Source organism: Diachasma alloeum, unplaced genomic scaffold, assembly GCF_001412515.2.
Source record: "Diachasma alloeum isolate Michigan unplaced genomic scaffold, Dall2.0 Dall_scaffold_00315, whole genome shotgun sequence".
Lineage (NCBI taxonomy): Eukaryota > Metazoa > Arthropoda > Insecta > Hymenoptera > Braconidae > Diachasma > Diachasma alloeum.
Genome location: NW_021680454.1, coordinates 1,088,110 through 1,101,031, shown reverse-complemented (window position 1 = coordinate 1,101,031; position 12,922 = coordinate 1,088,110). Strand labels below are relative to the sequence as shown.

Below are 12,922 nucleotides of genomic sequence, written 5' to 3'. Positions count from 1 at the left end.
CTTCAGGCTTTTTTCTTCATCTATGCTGTTTGGAAAAAGTGCATTCGTTTTTTATGACTTCGGATTCGGAACGGAAAAATTATTCTAGTCGTAGTTGATTACGATTTATGAATGCGAATGAATAAACAGCCGTGAAGAGATCCTTCGGCGTGTTGGTTCAATTTACTTTGGGACAAAAAAGAAAGTTTTCACCAAAACATGATAATTTTCGTAGGAGTAATTGTTCTCGTGAGACATTTATATGTCTCGAGGGTAAATTATTCTCTCCACAATGTCCATATTCGCAGTATTAATATCCCCCATAAAAATGGAGTATTAATACCTCTAGGGCAGGAATAACACATCCGTCGGAAAATTCTGTACGTTACAGAAACTCAAGCATAAACGACAAGCACTACAAAACGGAAAGGAAGCATCAGGCACGCGTGTTCAACAATCCAGCAGATGGTCACCTCACCATCACAAAGGGGCTCACGTGCAAGTCATTGATTATTAGACTGGTCTCTCGCGCATTTCGCTGGATTATAATTGGCCCGAACGGATGTTTATCGCGACAGAGTTCGTTCTCCTTCGCCATCCTCGAGTCCGATGAACACGAATGATCGAATGCGGGGAAAATGACGTGACATTATAGCCATGAAAAATTTCCACTAACTGATTCCCGAGGACGTGTACAACCTCCACCTTTCCCCGCAGATTTTCAGATTATTTTTCATGATCACTAAACGTTTTGATCGAGCGTTCTCATCCACTTCCTACGTGGCATTGCTAATTAATGTACGATTGAATGACTATTGCTGTCGAACGAATTCCACAGCAGACAAATGTCTGATTATGATCATACGTTGCATTCCACTTGTCATTGCAAGATTCCACGAGACGTTTGGATCAGCATTACAAACAATTTTTAATGTTTTTCAGTGACGGTGGGAACATTAAATAGAAATTTTGTTTTGGATTTTTAATGGAGTCTTACCGGTGAAAAAGATCGAAGATTATGAAAAATTGCAATAATAGAAATGAACGAGAAGTTTTTTTCGGCCTTGTGATGAAATGGCGCGTTATGTCACAAGGACGATAAAACTATTTTCTGAGGAATGTAAAGATTATAATCACACACGAGGCAGAAAATACTTTTAACGCCATGTAATATTTTATATTCCAAGGACTGATGACAGCATTTTAACCGAACGAGTTGAGGTTAGAATTTGCGGTTTATTGGTCCTAGGCACATAAATATACATTTTCATTCCACAAAATGAATTCAGCAATAATTCCGGTCTGATAAAACATAAAAAGTCATCTGAAAAAAATTTTCTGGCTCTCTCGGTCCGAAAAGTTTATTCCGACCTGGCGATGAAATAGTAATTATGTCACACGGACATCAAAAATATTTTCTGACGAATGTGACTTTATAATCCTAGCCGAAGGTCAAGATTATAATCACATGAGTCAGAAAATACTTTTATGGCCGTGTATATACAATACTTTATGTTCCAAAGATCAAAAACCACATTCTAAGTGAACGAATTGAGGTTAAAATTTGCGGTTTACTGGTCCTAGGCACATAAATATCCATTTTCATTCCACAAAATGAATTTAATATAATTTTGTGCTGAGAAGACAGAAAAATCAGCTTTGTCGCTTGTCTGAAAAAAATTTTTTGACTCCCTCGGTGATATAACAGTACATTATGTCACAAGGACGATAAAAGTATTTTCTGATAAATGTGTTTATAATCATTTATAATCAATAATCAATTAATCATTGAACATTAATCAATTATAATCAAATGAGCCAAAAAAATACTCTTATCGCCGTCTAATATCCAATATTTTATGTCCCAAGTACCGAAAACCGAACGAATTGAGGTGAGAATTGGCTCTCTTATTGATCCTAGGGAAATAAATCTACATTTTCATCCCACAAGATGAATTCCGCAATAATTTCGTTGAGATAGGACATCGACCCCAGGTGGTAGTCACACAAACGATCGGTTCTTACGTTACGCTGTGTACTGTTTGTTGCTCATACCCACACGCCATATATACACCCATAGCAAACTCGTTTCCGTTTGTGATGGGGTTAGCAATCTTCGGTTAAGACGGACGTACGAACTCGGGTTAGTTCAAAATAGGCAGTATCCACCTTCTCTGAGGCAACCAAGGATGCACGCAGAATGTAACCGAGGTTATATAGTCTAGGAGCTTTTTTTGCCGAGAAACACCACTAGTAAAACCCGTTCTTGGTGCTGATGGCCGTGTGTGGCTTATGGTAAGTCTGTAGTCGTGAAAGAAAAATTAAAATCAAGTTGACATTTTTCGTAGACTAATTTTGCAAGGACAATTCTGTAATTTGTTTGAATGCATTTTTGAATAGTGAAAAAGTCAACCTATTGAAATGATTATTTCTCTTTTAAACGGCATGATTACGATTATTACCGTTGCTAATTTTTGCGAACACGTTATCTTGTCAGTTGAAACGATCATTACCATAATTTTCAACTTCCTCAAGCAATAATGTTGATTGAAATAACGCTACATTTGAAATGTCAAAAATTACGTAATTGCTGGAGAATTATTTTCTCCTCCAGATACAGAACTAGGAAACATCTGTGGAATTAAAAATATTATTTTCACAGTCTTCATTATTTATGACCTTTTTTCTCTGGTCGACTGAAAAATTTGCAGGTGGCTGTAGCTGTGGATTTTTTTTTATAAAACTCCCGGATTGCCTCAGTATTTTTTTGGGAAAGCTCGAAATTTTTTGCAGCGCAGAAAATTCTTCCTTTGATTTTTCCAAAACTCACTAAATTTTTAGATTTTTTCAGAAGTTTCTACAGTGATTGCTGTAGTATGCAAGATTCTTGTCGTCATTTGAATTTTCAGGAGGATTCAAGATTATTTTCGAAAAACCTCGAAAATTGAATTTTTTATAAATGAGCATATTTAATGTTGCTAATAAATTAGCAATTTGCGTCCGAAGGGGTTCTCTTTTTTCAATTCTTATTTCACTATTGTCTTCTTCTATTTTTCCATGTCATAGTACTATCATCAATTGAAATGTCATCAAAATCATGAGACAATTTACATACATACAGACACCACCTAAAAGTCGCATATTCGGACTGTTTAGACCATATTGATTTACTCCAACACAAAAGATTGAAAACCGGTGAATTTTCTCGAATTTTCTAGAAAAATCTGTAATTCTCTACAACTTTGCCAGATGACGCAGCAGTATAAACATTTCCCCAAGATAAACGGTCATAGTGAACCCATAAACATGTCCCCTTAAAAAAACTGAGATCCATAATTTATGAAATTAGGAGGTCACACAATGTTATGTACACTGATTACAGTTACACGACATTGTGATGCCCGGCGAGACGCCGGCGGTCGTATTCTTTCCCGAGACAGCTCGGCCTGCATTTCAATGACAGTTGCACACATTCGGGCATCGGGTCATGTTAAATGTTAATGAACAATTCCCCATGCTCCACTGAGACATTGTTCATCATCCATGTAGATTATATTAGTACAAAGGTGAAGATTGGATGTTATTGATGGGTACGAGGTCAGACGCCGATCGATCTCAATGTAATACAACAGGGAGGCCTGCGGGAGCCACTGCCGAACGACGACGCGCTAACGGTTCTCCCGTGAACGGTTATCGGCGGAGGCGAAAGAGGACGATGATTTTTTTCCCTTCGTTTTTGTTTCGCCAGTTTTTGAACATTCTGGGGTCAATGCGAAATGGTGATTTCATTATCTCAAATGACTCGGGGTAATTTGTTTTGGTGAGGTTGGGTGAGGCGCGAGTAGTTCTCGAGGTATTTATGGCGCGGTGGGCGGGCGGGAATCCATTGTTTTCTCACAGAAAACCAATCGCTGAAGGAAAAAACGAGTTTTCAATTTAAAATTTTTTATCTGTTTCGAAGAATTTTGGGCTCATATCATTTTTCGGCCGAATGCCGGACGAACTCTGGACCCAGACTTGATCCCAAAGTTGTCAATTTAATCGTTAAACAAGTTGTAAACGGTTTTAAATAAATGGAAGGCGAGGAAGGGGGATTATAACATTGTCAAGCCTATCCAGATTGAACTCTGTGTTTTTTTCCACAAACGCAGACTGAGATTCGAAAGCCAGAGTTGGGCGCCGAATGTCGGACGAACTCTCGACACAGACGTGATCCCAAAGTTGTCAATTCGATTGTTGAAGAAATTGTAAATGTTGTTAAATAAATGAAGGCGAGGAAGGGGATTATGATATTTTCAAAGTGATTCTAAGGGTCAACAGCGCATCTAGGGGAGACGCCAATAGTTATTTGAACCATCAGGGAAAGATGAAAAATTATAAAATTGAAATTCATTTTGAAACATCATTACGGAAATTTTATTCGGAAGCAAATAGCGAATTTATTACCAAAAATATATTGCCACCGCAGTGTTAAAAATTTTTGTCTGAATTTTCAGGAAATCTTGTCATTGAAAAATCAAATATTCCAAATGATCTAGAAATCAATGAAATATTTGATTTTTCAGTTCAATTATTCTGTGAAAATTCGGAAAAATCAGGAAAATTATGGAAAAAATTGAAAATTCAATCAAGTTCTGAAATTTCCGTCTCACAGCCACTGAAAACTCATGAATTGCCGCCAATTCTACTTAAATTTGAAATTTCATACCCATTTTTTTCCCAAATCTGACTCAATATCGCTCTCATGAAATTTACCATAATATCTCCCACAAACTTATTTAACTATCCCTTCTAAACAATTCTCCCATGTCACCTGAATACTCCCCAAAAAATCATCGACTAAAAACCCCACCTGTGTCCAAAGTTTCAGGAAAACCCCGTCATTTTTTTCGAAAAAAAGTTGCCAACTCGAACGAACCCCTTGTATATCCTCAATTGAAAAATAAATGGAGGAGAAATAATAACGTACGAATACCGGTGAATGCTGGCCCGACGGCTGAGAAGTCGACCCACTTACGAGTTCTATCTGATACCCAATCACTTTCATGCCAGTATTGGGTGTCCAGACGGCCCACTCGTCTTGGATCCTAGGTCAGTGTGTGCATATGCAGCCGATATTCCCATCTATCACAAAAACAATCTCTCACAACTGCAGCTCCGCGTGCCAATAATTTTTCGGCAGCACTCGATAGCCCCTTTTCCCCCCTGAATTTCCGAAATTACGCAAAATTGCTGGGTTGAATGACCAGGAACAATCGAAGATGCTGAAACAATCGGCGAAGATAGCCTCAATTCTCGTAGGAAGTCTCTACTTTTTCTGATACATTGGACAGACGAAAACCAAGCGATTCATTATTAAAGGATTTTTTACACAAAAATTGAGAGTGAATGGAATATTGTCGGAGGGAAAATTAATTTCTCAATAAATTTTTTCATAATGTTTTGCCGTTGGAGAATGTGAACTGGGTGGAGCTCGAATATCGGGTGCATCCCGCCCACGATCTAGGCAAACGGCTTTCATCGACTCATGAAAGTGGACTCTCGGCTCAAGAGAGCTGCGCTTACGCATGTAAATATAGAGTGAATGGACATACGCTTTATTATATTTTCCATTTTTCATACTGTTAACGGATTCAGTGACATTAATTTTTCATGTATTATAAATTTTCCAGTGTCACTATTCTCGTGTACACGCGGAATTCATAGGCATAAAGTCTCGAGAGACACGTAAAGTCTCGAGAAACTTTCTTCTCGTCGTTTGGAAGAATATGTTTTCATTAAAGTTGCTCTACCCTTACGGCAAATTCAAAGATTATTGAAAACTCCAAAAAAATGGCTGAAAACTCGATTAGATTCGGAATTCGAATTTTTTTCTCAATTTGATTATCGTTTTGGTTTTTCAAAGAAGAAATGTTTAAAAATATTTCCATTGTAATCAAAGATTAAAATCTGATTTTTTTTGTCATTAGATGGGAAATAATCAAGATTTTTTTTGACACCTCATAAAAAATAATCCACATTTTGCAAACAAGTTTTATTATTTATTTATAAGAGGGAAATGTTTGAAAAAATATTAGTATTTTGCTAAATTTAATTTAGATAATGCTGGCTGAATATGAATTTTTTCCATGCAATTCAGTTGAAAAATTTAAAAAATCAAAATATCCAAAAGTACAGCGCAGCCCGGCCGAAGTGTAGAGCTACTTTAATGCATTTATATTGTTTCACTTTAGCATTTTTATTTATTGGTTTCATTAATTTTATCCCTCGGAGTTTCTAATTTTATTCGCTCAATCAATATTTTACTTTATGATCCAAGGAGCGAGTGTAAGGTGAACGTTGCTTGGGAGCACATATAATTGGACGTTGATTCGACACTCGATAACCCAACAGAACGGATACGCTTGTGCATTTTGCTCGGGGTACAAACGAAAAGTTGGAGGCGAAAGTTCTCGTTCCCTGACGATGGCACTGGAATAATATATGTGTACGTTAGGACGGGTGAAAACATTTTTTTCTGTCTTTGCTTTGGATTGAGAGCGATTGAATGGAAATCGTTCGGCATTGTGAACGAATAGCCGTGAAATTGATGACACAGATCACGCGATTGATCTAGGAACATCGGGAAGCGGGCGAAAAATGTGCGAGGCGGGAATGGGGAATAATCGAGTCACGTAATTATTTCTCAATTCTCAAAATGCAGTTTGAACCGAGTGATTTGAAAGGATCGCGTCTATCTGCTGTTGGGCAAATTTCATGCTAATTCTATGCAAATTGGCGCTCTCGACGCTGAAATGCAGCCACGCATAATTTTGAAATGATTTAGAATAATCCTGCGAGAGGTGTATGGAGAATGCGTAGTCAGAACACTAGATTTGTCGATTTTTTTCATTTTATTTGGGGGAATTTAGTGGACTTTTCGGTTTGATACATCGGAATAATCATTATTTTTATTAATGTATTTAAATTTTGAGAAATTTTAGGGAAACCAAACAATTTTTTGTTTTTATTTGTTTATTTTTGTTTAATTTTTGAAATTTCAATTTTTTGGTTCCATTTCCAACTATTCGAGATAAATTTTTCCGTCGGGGGTTCTTAATTTTTTATTTAAAATTTTTCAGTTTTATAGTTTATCAGTTTTTTAATTTTTCCCTTTTTAATTGAATTAGTAATTGAAATTTCTGTTTCGCAATCATGAGGATCCTTGACTTTTATATATGAAAATCAGCTCCAACATGAGTGCGAACACTTTTTTTGTTTTCTCGCCCTAGGGATTTTTGTAATCAGTATTGGCATCTCGATAAATCATTTTCTTTTTTCTAATTTTTTATTAATGAAGATGATTGACATCCGAACTAGTGTGTCAAGGACAGCATCCTTTTGAGCGCAGAGACACCTATTTTTATTCATTTTTGATGAAGCGAGGCTGCATTAGATATTCGTTTTGGATGGTGTTTTCGCCATCGATTGGATGCGGCGCACACGAAGATTGGGTTAGGTTGGCTCGAGCCATTCGGTGATTGGTCCAGCGCTCAAGCGCCCTTGTGACGTAATTGGCGATTAAAAACCACTTGAAATCTCAAACTTTCGACAATCAATAATTAAGTAAAAAGGTGAAAACGGCTTTTGGCACATTCTTCCAGATTCTTAAACTTGATCTACGGAATTCGTCCGACGTTCCATACAAAGAAAAACATCTTCGATCACTGCCAACACGCGCTCCATTGACTTTCATCAAACAAAAAACTTTTGAGTTCTATTCACTCCACAGCTGCAGCCCGTGTGGATAAAGGAAAAATAAAATAAACGAGTGCAAGCACGAGTGCTGAGGTACCATCGAGGTGACACTAGTGTATCACGTTCAATGTATTATGAGGGATCACCTTATGTGTTGGTCGCACTCGCCGTCTGGAGAGTCTATTGGGAAAAAAAATTTCATAACAAGCCACAGGCGTCGTAGCGCGACGAACCTGCCATCGAGAAATGTATATGCATTTCCCGTTGTAACCCACACGCCGGATTTATTGCGTAAATTTATATGCGAATAGATCGACAGGTTTGATATTCATATAATCGGAGATCCTTCGGGGTAATTTTTCAAATTGCGTAAAAACAAAATATGGAAACTTCAATTTTTTCACAGCAAAAGCGAATGTCTGAATTTCGCACACCTTTTGTAGACATTTTTCAGACACTAAAAAACGTCTGAATAAAATGAAAATCTGTCTGAATTTCAAACATGAATTGAGATGTTTAGAAACCTGTTCGGCTGAATTTCAGGCAAATTTTCATTTTATTCATTTTATTGTAACAAAGTTTTGACAAAATTAGTTGAAAAGACATCTTTTTTAATTTAATAAAATGAAATAAACAATGAATTATACATGATAGAAGGAAATGATGGGCAAAATAACCATTCGGAAGCATATTGTTAATTTATTAGCAGAAATAACTATACTATATGCAATACAAGGGCAATTGCTCACTTGTTCTCTGTTGTTATTTGCGAAATTTGTGAGGCAAATTTCCGTGGCATCAATCGCGTTTTTTTTACTGAGGAAGATGAGATCAATTGGAGTGCTTGAAGTTTGAATAAATAAAAAATCATATCTTCTGGTCTTTTGTACAAACAAAGGACGTGGATGAGTTGCTCGAAAATTAGCATTGCAATTGAATGCGAACGAGTTTCCTCTGCCATTCGAGATGAAGATATCTCAATGGTTTGAATTTTATTTTCATAATACAAGAGCCAAAGGACTCGCTCTGAAAAGCCGAGTGGCTCGTTCGCTTGCGCAATACTGCGGGGTGGAATAGATCTTTTGCGTGGACACGTGATATTATAATTAATGCCACTGCTGACATCTTAGACACGTGAGGATTTATTTCGTATTTTCGCAGTATTTATTCCTTCGGGTAATTGAATTTCAGCGCTGATGATTGGAGTTATATCATGGCCGTGACTATTCGCACCATTGCGTGAATCACTCGCGTACACTCCTACTACTCCTACACTCATACTACTGTGCGTGAAACACACAGTAGTATGAAACTTCAACGGCGTGAAACACACAGTAGTATGAAACTTCAACGGCGTGAAACACACGGTAGTATGAAACTTCAACTGCGTGAAATACACAGCAGTATGAAAATTCGGCTGCGTGAAACACACAAACTTCACGCATGCGTGGAGTGTATGGAGTGTACGGGAGTGATTCACGCAATGGTGCGAATAGTCACGGCCTTATATCATTTTATGGACATTTTTCAGTGACTTAACATCCTGTTGTTGCTCTCACCAGAGAAATTGTCGTTCAGCGCCAGAAAAATTATTGGAGATGCCATGATTTTTCTGGTGTTACACAATAATTTTTCCAAGTGTGCGGATTATGAATCGCTCGCAGAGCTCAGCACACGAATTTTTCTAGAAAATTGTTCTCCGCGTGAATTTTCATCCGCCATGAATTTTGAAAAATCGAGGGAGACCGGAGCGAGAGGTGGTACACTTGTGCAAATAAAACATGATTTTTTTCCTCGCCATCCGTCCGGCCGGGTAACGGATATCGGACTGGTTCCCATGCCATGATGGAATTTCTTTACTCTCCGTGCAGTGGTCTCTCTACCGTCGACCTCGCGTAACGGAAATTGTTACAAGTTCCCAGATGAATTCACGAACAAAATGTAAGAAACTGTAATAAAATTATTGTATTCAAAAATTCATGGTCTCGCACTCTTGTCGTATTGTTTTTCTACGAATGGATATTGCGATTACAGTTGTTGAGGGGTAAAGGTGAGCTTCGAGTGAAGTCCTTCTGAATTCTTCATGTGAAGAAAGGTGTCTACGGCAAGCCTTAAACCACAAATGGTGATTGCCGAGAATCAATTCACAACACTGCAAAGACAACGTGGTTGTCCGTCCGAATTTCACGTCAACTCCAAGTGCCCCCCATTTGTGCTGCTGTTCCTTCAATTGGTTGTAATCATTCTCATTGCAGAAAGCAATACGACCGATGAGAATCATTCGTCCCAATTTATCAGCTGTTCAATTTTCATATTACAATAAATGATTTTCTCATGTTTTAAGTCCTACGCTCACTGAATAAGACTTAAATCATAATTACGATTCAATTCCTTCTAGAACACACTTTGGAGTGTGAATTTCTGGAATTCAATGTTTGTTGATACTCTGGTAAAAGTGCGTGCCCACACTGTTATCAATTTTTAGTTAGTTCACACGGTAATTCAATTAATCTGTTGTTCATCTCATCAATATAATTCCGCGCTTAGAATATTGTCATCTCGTGTTATCAGCACCAAATTAAAAATTAAAACTTCATTTGGAATATTCAGTCACAGCTTCTTTTTATTCATATCAGAAATTTTGTGTTTGGATATTAATATTATTTGTTCAAAGTGAAAAAATCGATCATCATTTTCACTATATTGCAGTCAGTTTCTCCTATCCTTAACGTCAAAAGTGTGAGATAATCTCATAATTCTAGTAATTTAGTAATCGCAATATTAAGAAAGTAGAATTATTCCATTTTCCTCTGACCTAAATGATTTGGACAATTATGATTCGTTTATTCGTGTTTCATAGAATGGTATTCAATTCTCTTTTGCTTGTTAGGCGGGCTTCATGAAAATTCGACGCGAGACGATTGTACTCATGAAAACCACCTTGCTTTCTCCATTCGTTCGAGATATTGCCCATGTTTTTTTCCATTAATATAACAAAAATAATAAAAAATCCTTCGACAGGGATTTATTACGATATTGAGAAATGACCTGTAAAAATTCTCGACACAATCAATAAAATCCGCCATTTAAGGAATGAACAACAATTACCGATAAATGTTACGGTGGTTACAGAGACATAATGTCAGACCGCGACACATGTAGTGAGTAAAGAATGCGTGTGAACATACCAGTCAATTTATCCCTCTTTATTCAATTTTTTTTTATCGACAGTGTCCCCCCCTCAAAGTAATAGTTTTAAACCGACTCGTCGAGGCAGGGACCGTTTCACGCTCCGTTTACCGCGGGTCGAGCCGGGATACGCTCACAGAGAGGGGTATTCTATCGGAACTATCATTTTTTTCCCCTCTCTAACAAAGTAGTCAAAAGCATCGGGGAAAACATGCTCGTTTGCATCGTCTCCCTTTGTCGACGGACTTTCCGCGGAATTCACAAACGCCACGACCCTCGGATCATGCGTTCCGCTTAGATCAACACACGGACAGTGTGCACACATGGGCTTAGCGATACCGATACCGATGAAAAGTTGGCCAGAGCAATTAAGTGCGTTTCAGCCGTGCGCCGATGGGAAAGCGTTGCTCACGCGCAAACGAGACGAGAACACTCTGTTGCATATGGGTTTTTTTTCAACACTGCACGCATCAGAATCATCGCAGCGTGAAGGTATTATCGACGTTTAGGTGATGTTATTATTTTCTGAGGAATAGTTGGTAGAAAAATCGTCGATTGTAAATTACGAGTGATTTTTTTGGAGACAAAATTTTGAGTTTGATATGAAATAGAATTTTATTTGGTTTTGATGAGATGATTTTGCTGACAGCGAGAGAAAAAATATAGAATTGTGAATGAAATTGAGGAGAAAATTTCCAGAATATGAAAATTGATGAGTTTTTTCTTGTTTTTTTTTTGCTGAGTTTTGGATCACCTAATTTTACTCTAGACATTCTCATCGAGTGGCAAAAAATATTGAATGAAATTACTCGTCTCGGAAATTTCAATCTAAAATTTTCAACACTTGCATGAGCAATTAAAGTAGCTCTACCCTTCGGCCGGGCTACGCTGTATTTTTGAATATTTTCAGTTTTTAAATTTTTCAACTAAATTGCATGGAAATTTTTTTTTTTAATTCATACCCAGTCAGTACTATCTAAATTAAATTTCGCAAAATATTGATATTTTTTCAAACATTTCCCTCCTGTAAATAAATAATAAAACTTGTTTGCAAAACGGTGGATTATTTTTTATGAAGTGTCAAAAAAATTCTTGATTTTTTCACATCTACAACTACGATTACAATGGAAATGTTGATTTTTACATGAGACAATGGGTTAAATCCTATTATTAAACATTTCTTCTTTGAAAAACCAAAATGATAATTAAATTGAGAAAAAAATTAGAATTCCGAATCTAATCGAGTTTTCTGCATTTTTTGGCAATTTTCAATAATCTTTGAATTTACCGTAAGGGTAGAGCTACTTCAATTTCTTCCGAGTAATCCAAATATTTAAAAAAATAATGTCAATACTGAATAATGAATTTACAATTCCATTCTTAATAATGATAATTCAGTTTTGACGTTACCGTCCTGTTCAGTCAGTTATACGAGATTTTCGGAAAGCATAAAACGTGTCACACTGGAAGTAACGGGCATCAGTCGATACCGTACAACAATCTCGATCAGGAATGAACCCGAGTGAGGACAGTTGAGGCGATTTAACAGAGTGCGTTAAGGTCGGTGGCTTTATAAGATAGCTTCAACGAGAATTCGAACTGGTTGGCGATAAGTTTTTTTTCCACCGGGTTTTTGCGCGGGGACCGGTCGTGTGGTATTAACCCCAATGGGATCTCGCTCGGATGACCGATCCGATGCTATTAAATTGTTCCTTTCTACATCTCAATTCCCCCTTCACTCCACATTCAGACTAAAGCTCTGCTGTTAAAAATTTTCCACTGAAATTACAAGGAATTTTCGCATTGAAAATTCAGAATTATTTCAGGGAAATTGATGAAAAATCAGGAAAATTCACGTGGGTCAAGGGTCAGAGTGAAAGTCGGTTTTCGCCAAAATTGAATTTTTTAGCCGGGTGAACGTCGATTCCAACTATTTAAGCGACGGGCTATTCAGAACTCTCAAAAGTATGTGGAAAAAGTGAAAACAGAAAAAGTTTTTTTTTTCAGATTTTCAAAG

The 12,922-nt window shown here is 37.2% G+C and overlaps 1 protein-coding gene across 1 annotated transcript in view; it reads right to left on the bottom strand.

The window, feature by feature from the left end:
* Window positions 1-12,922, bottom strand: part of LOC107040044 — a 53,805-nt gene that overhangs the window by 29,900 nt on the left and 10,983 nt on the right. The window lies entirely within an intron of this gene.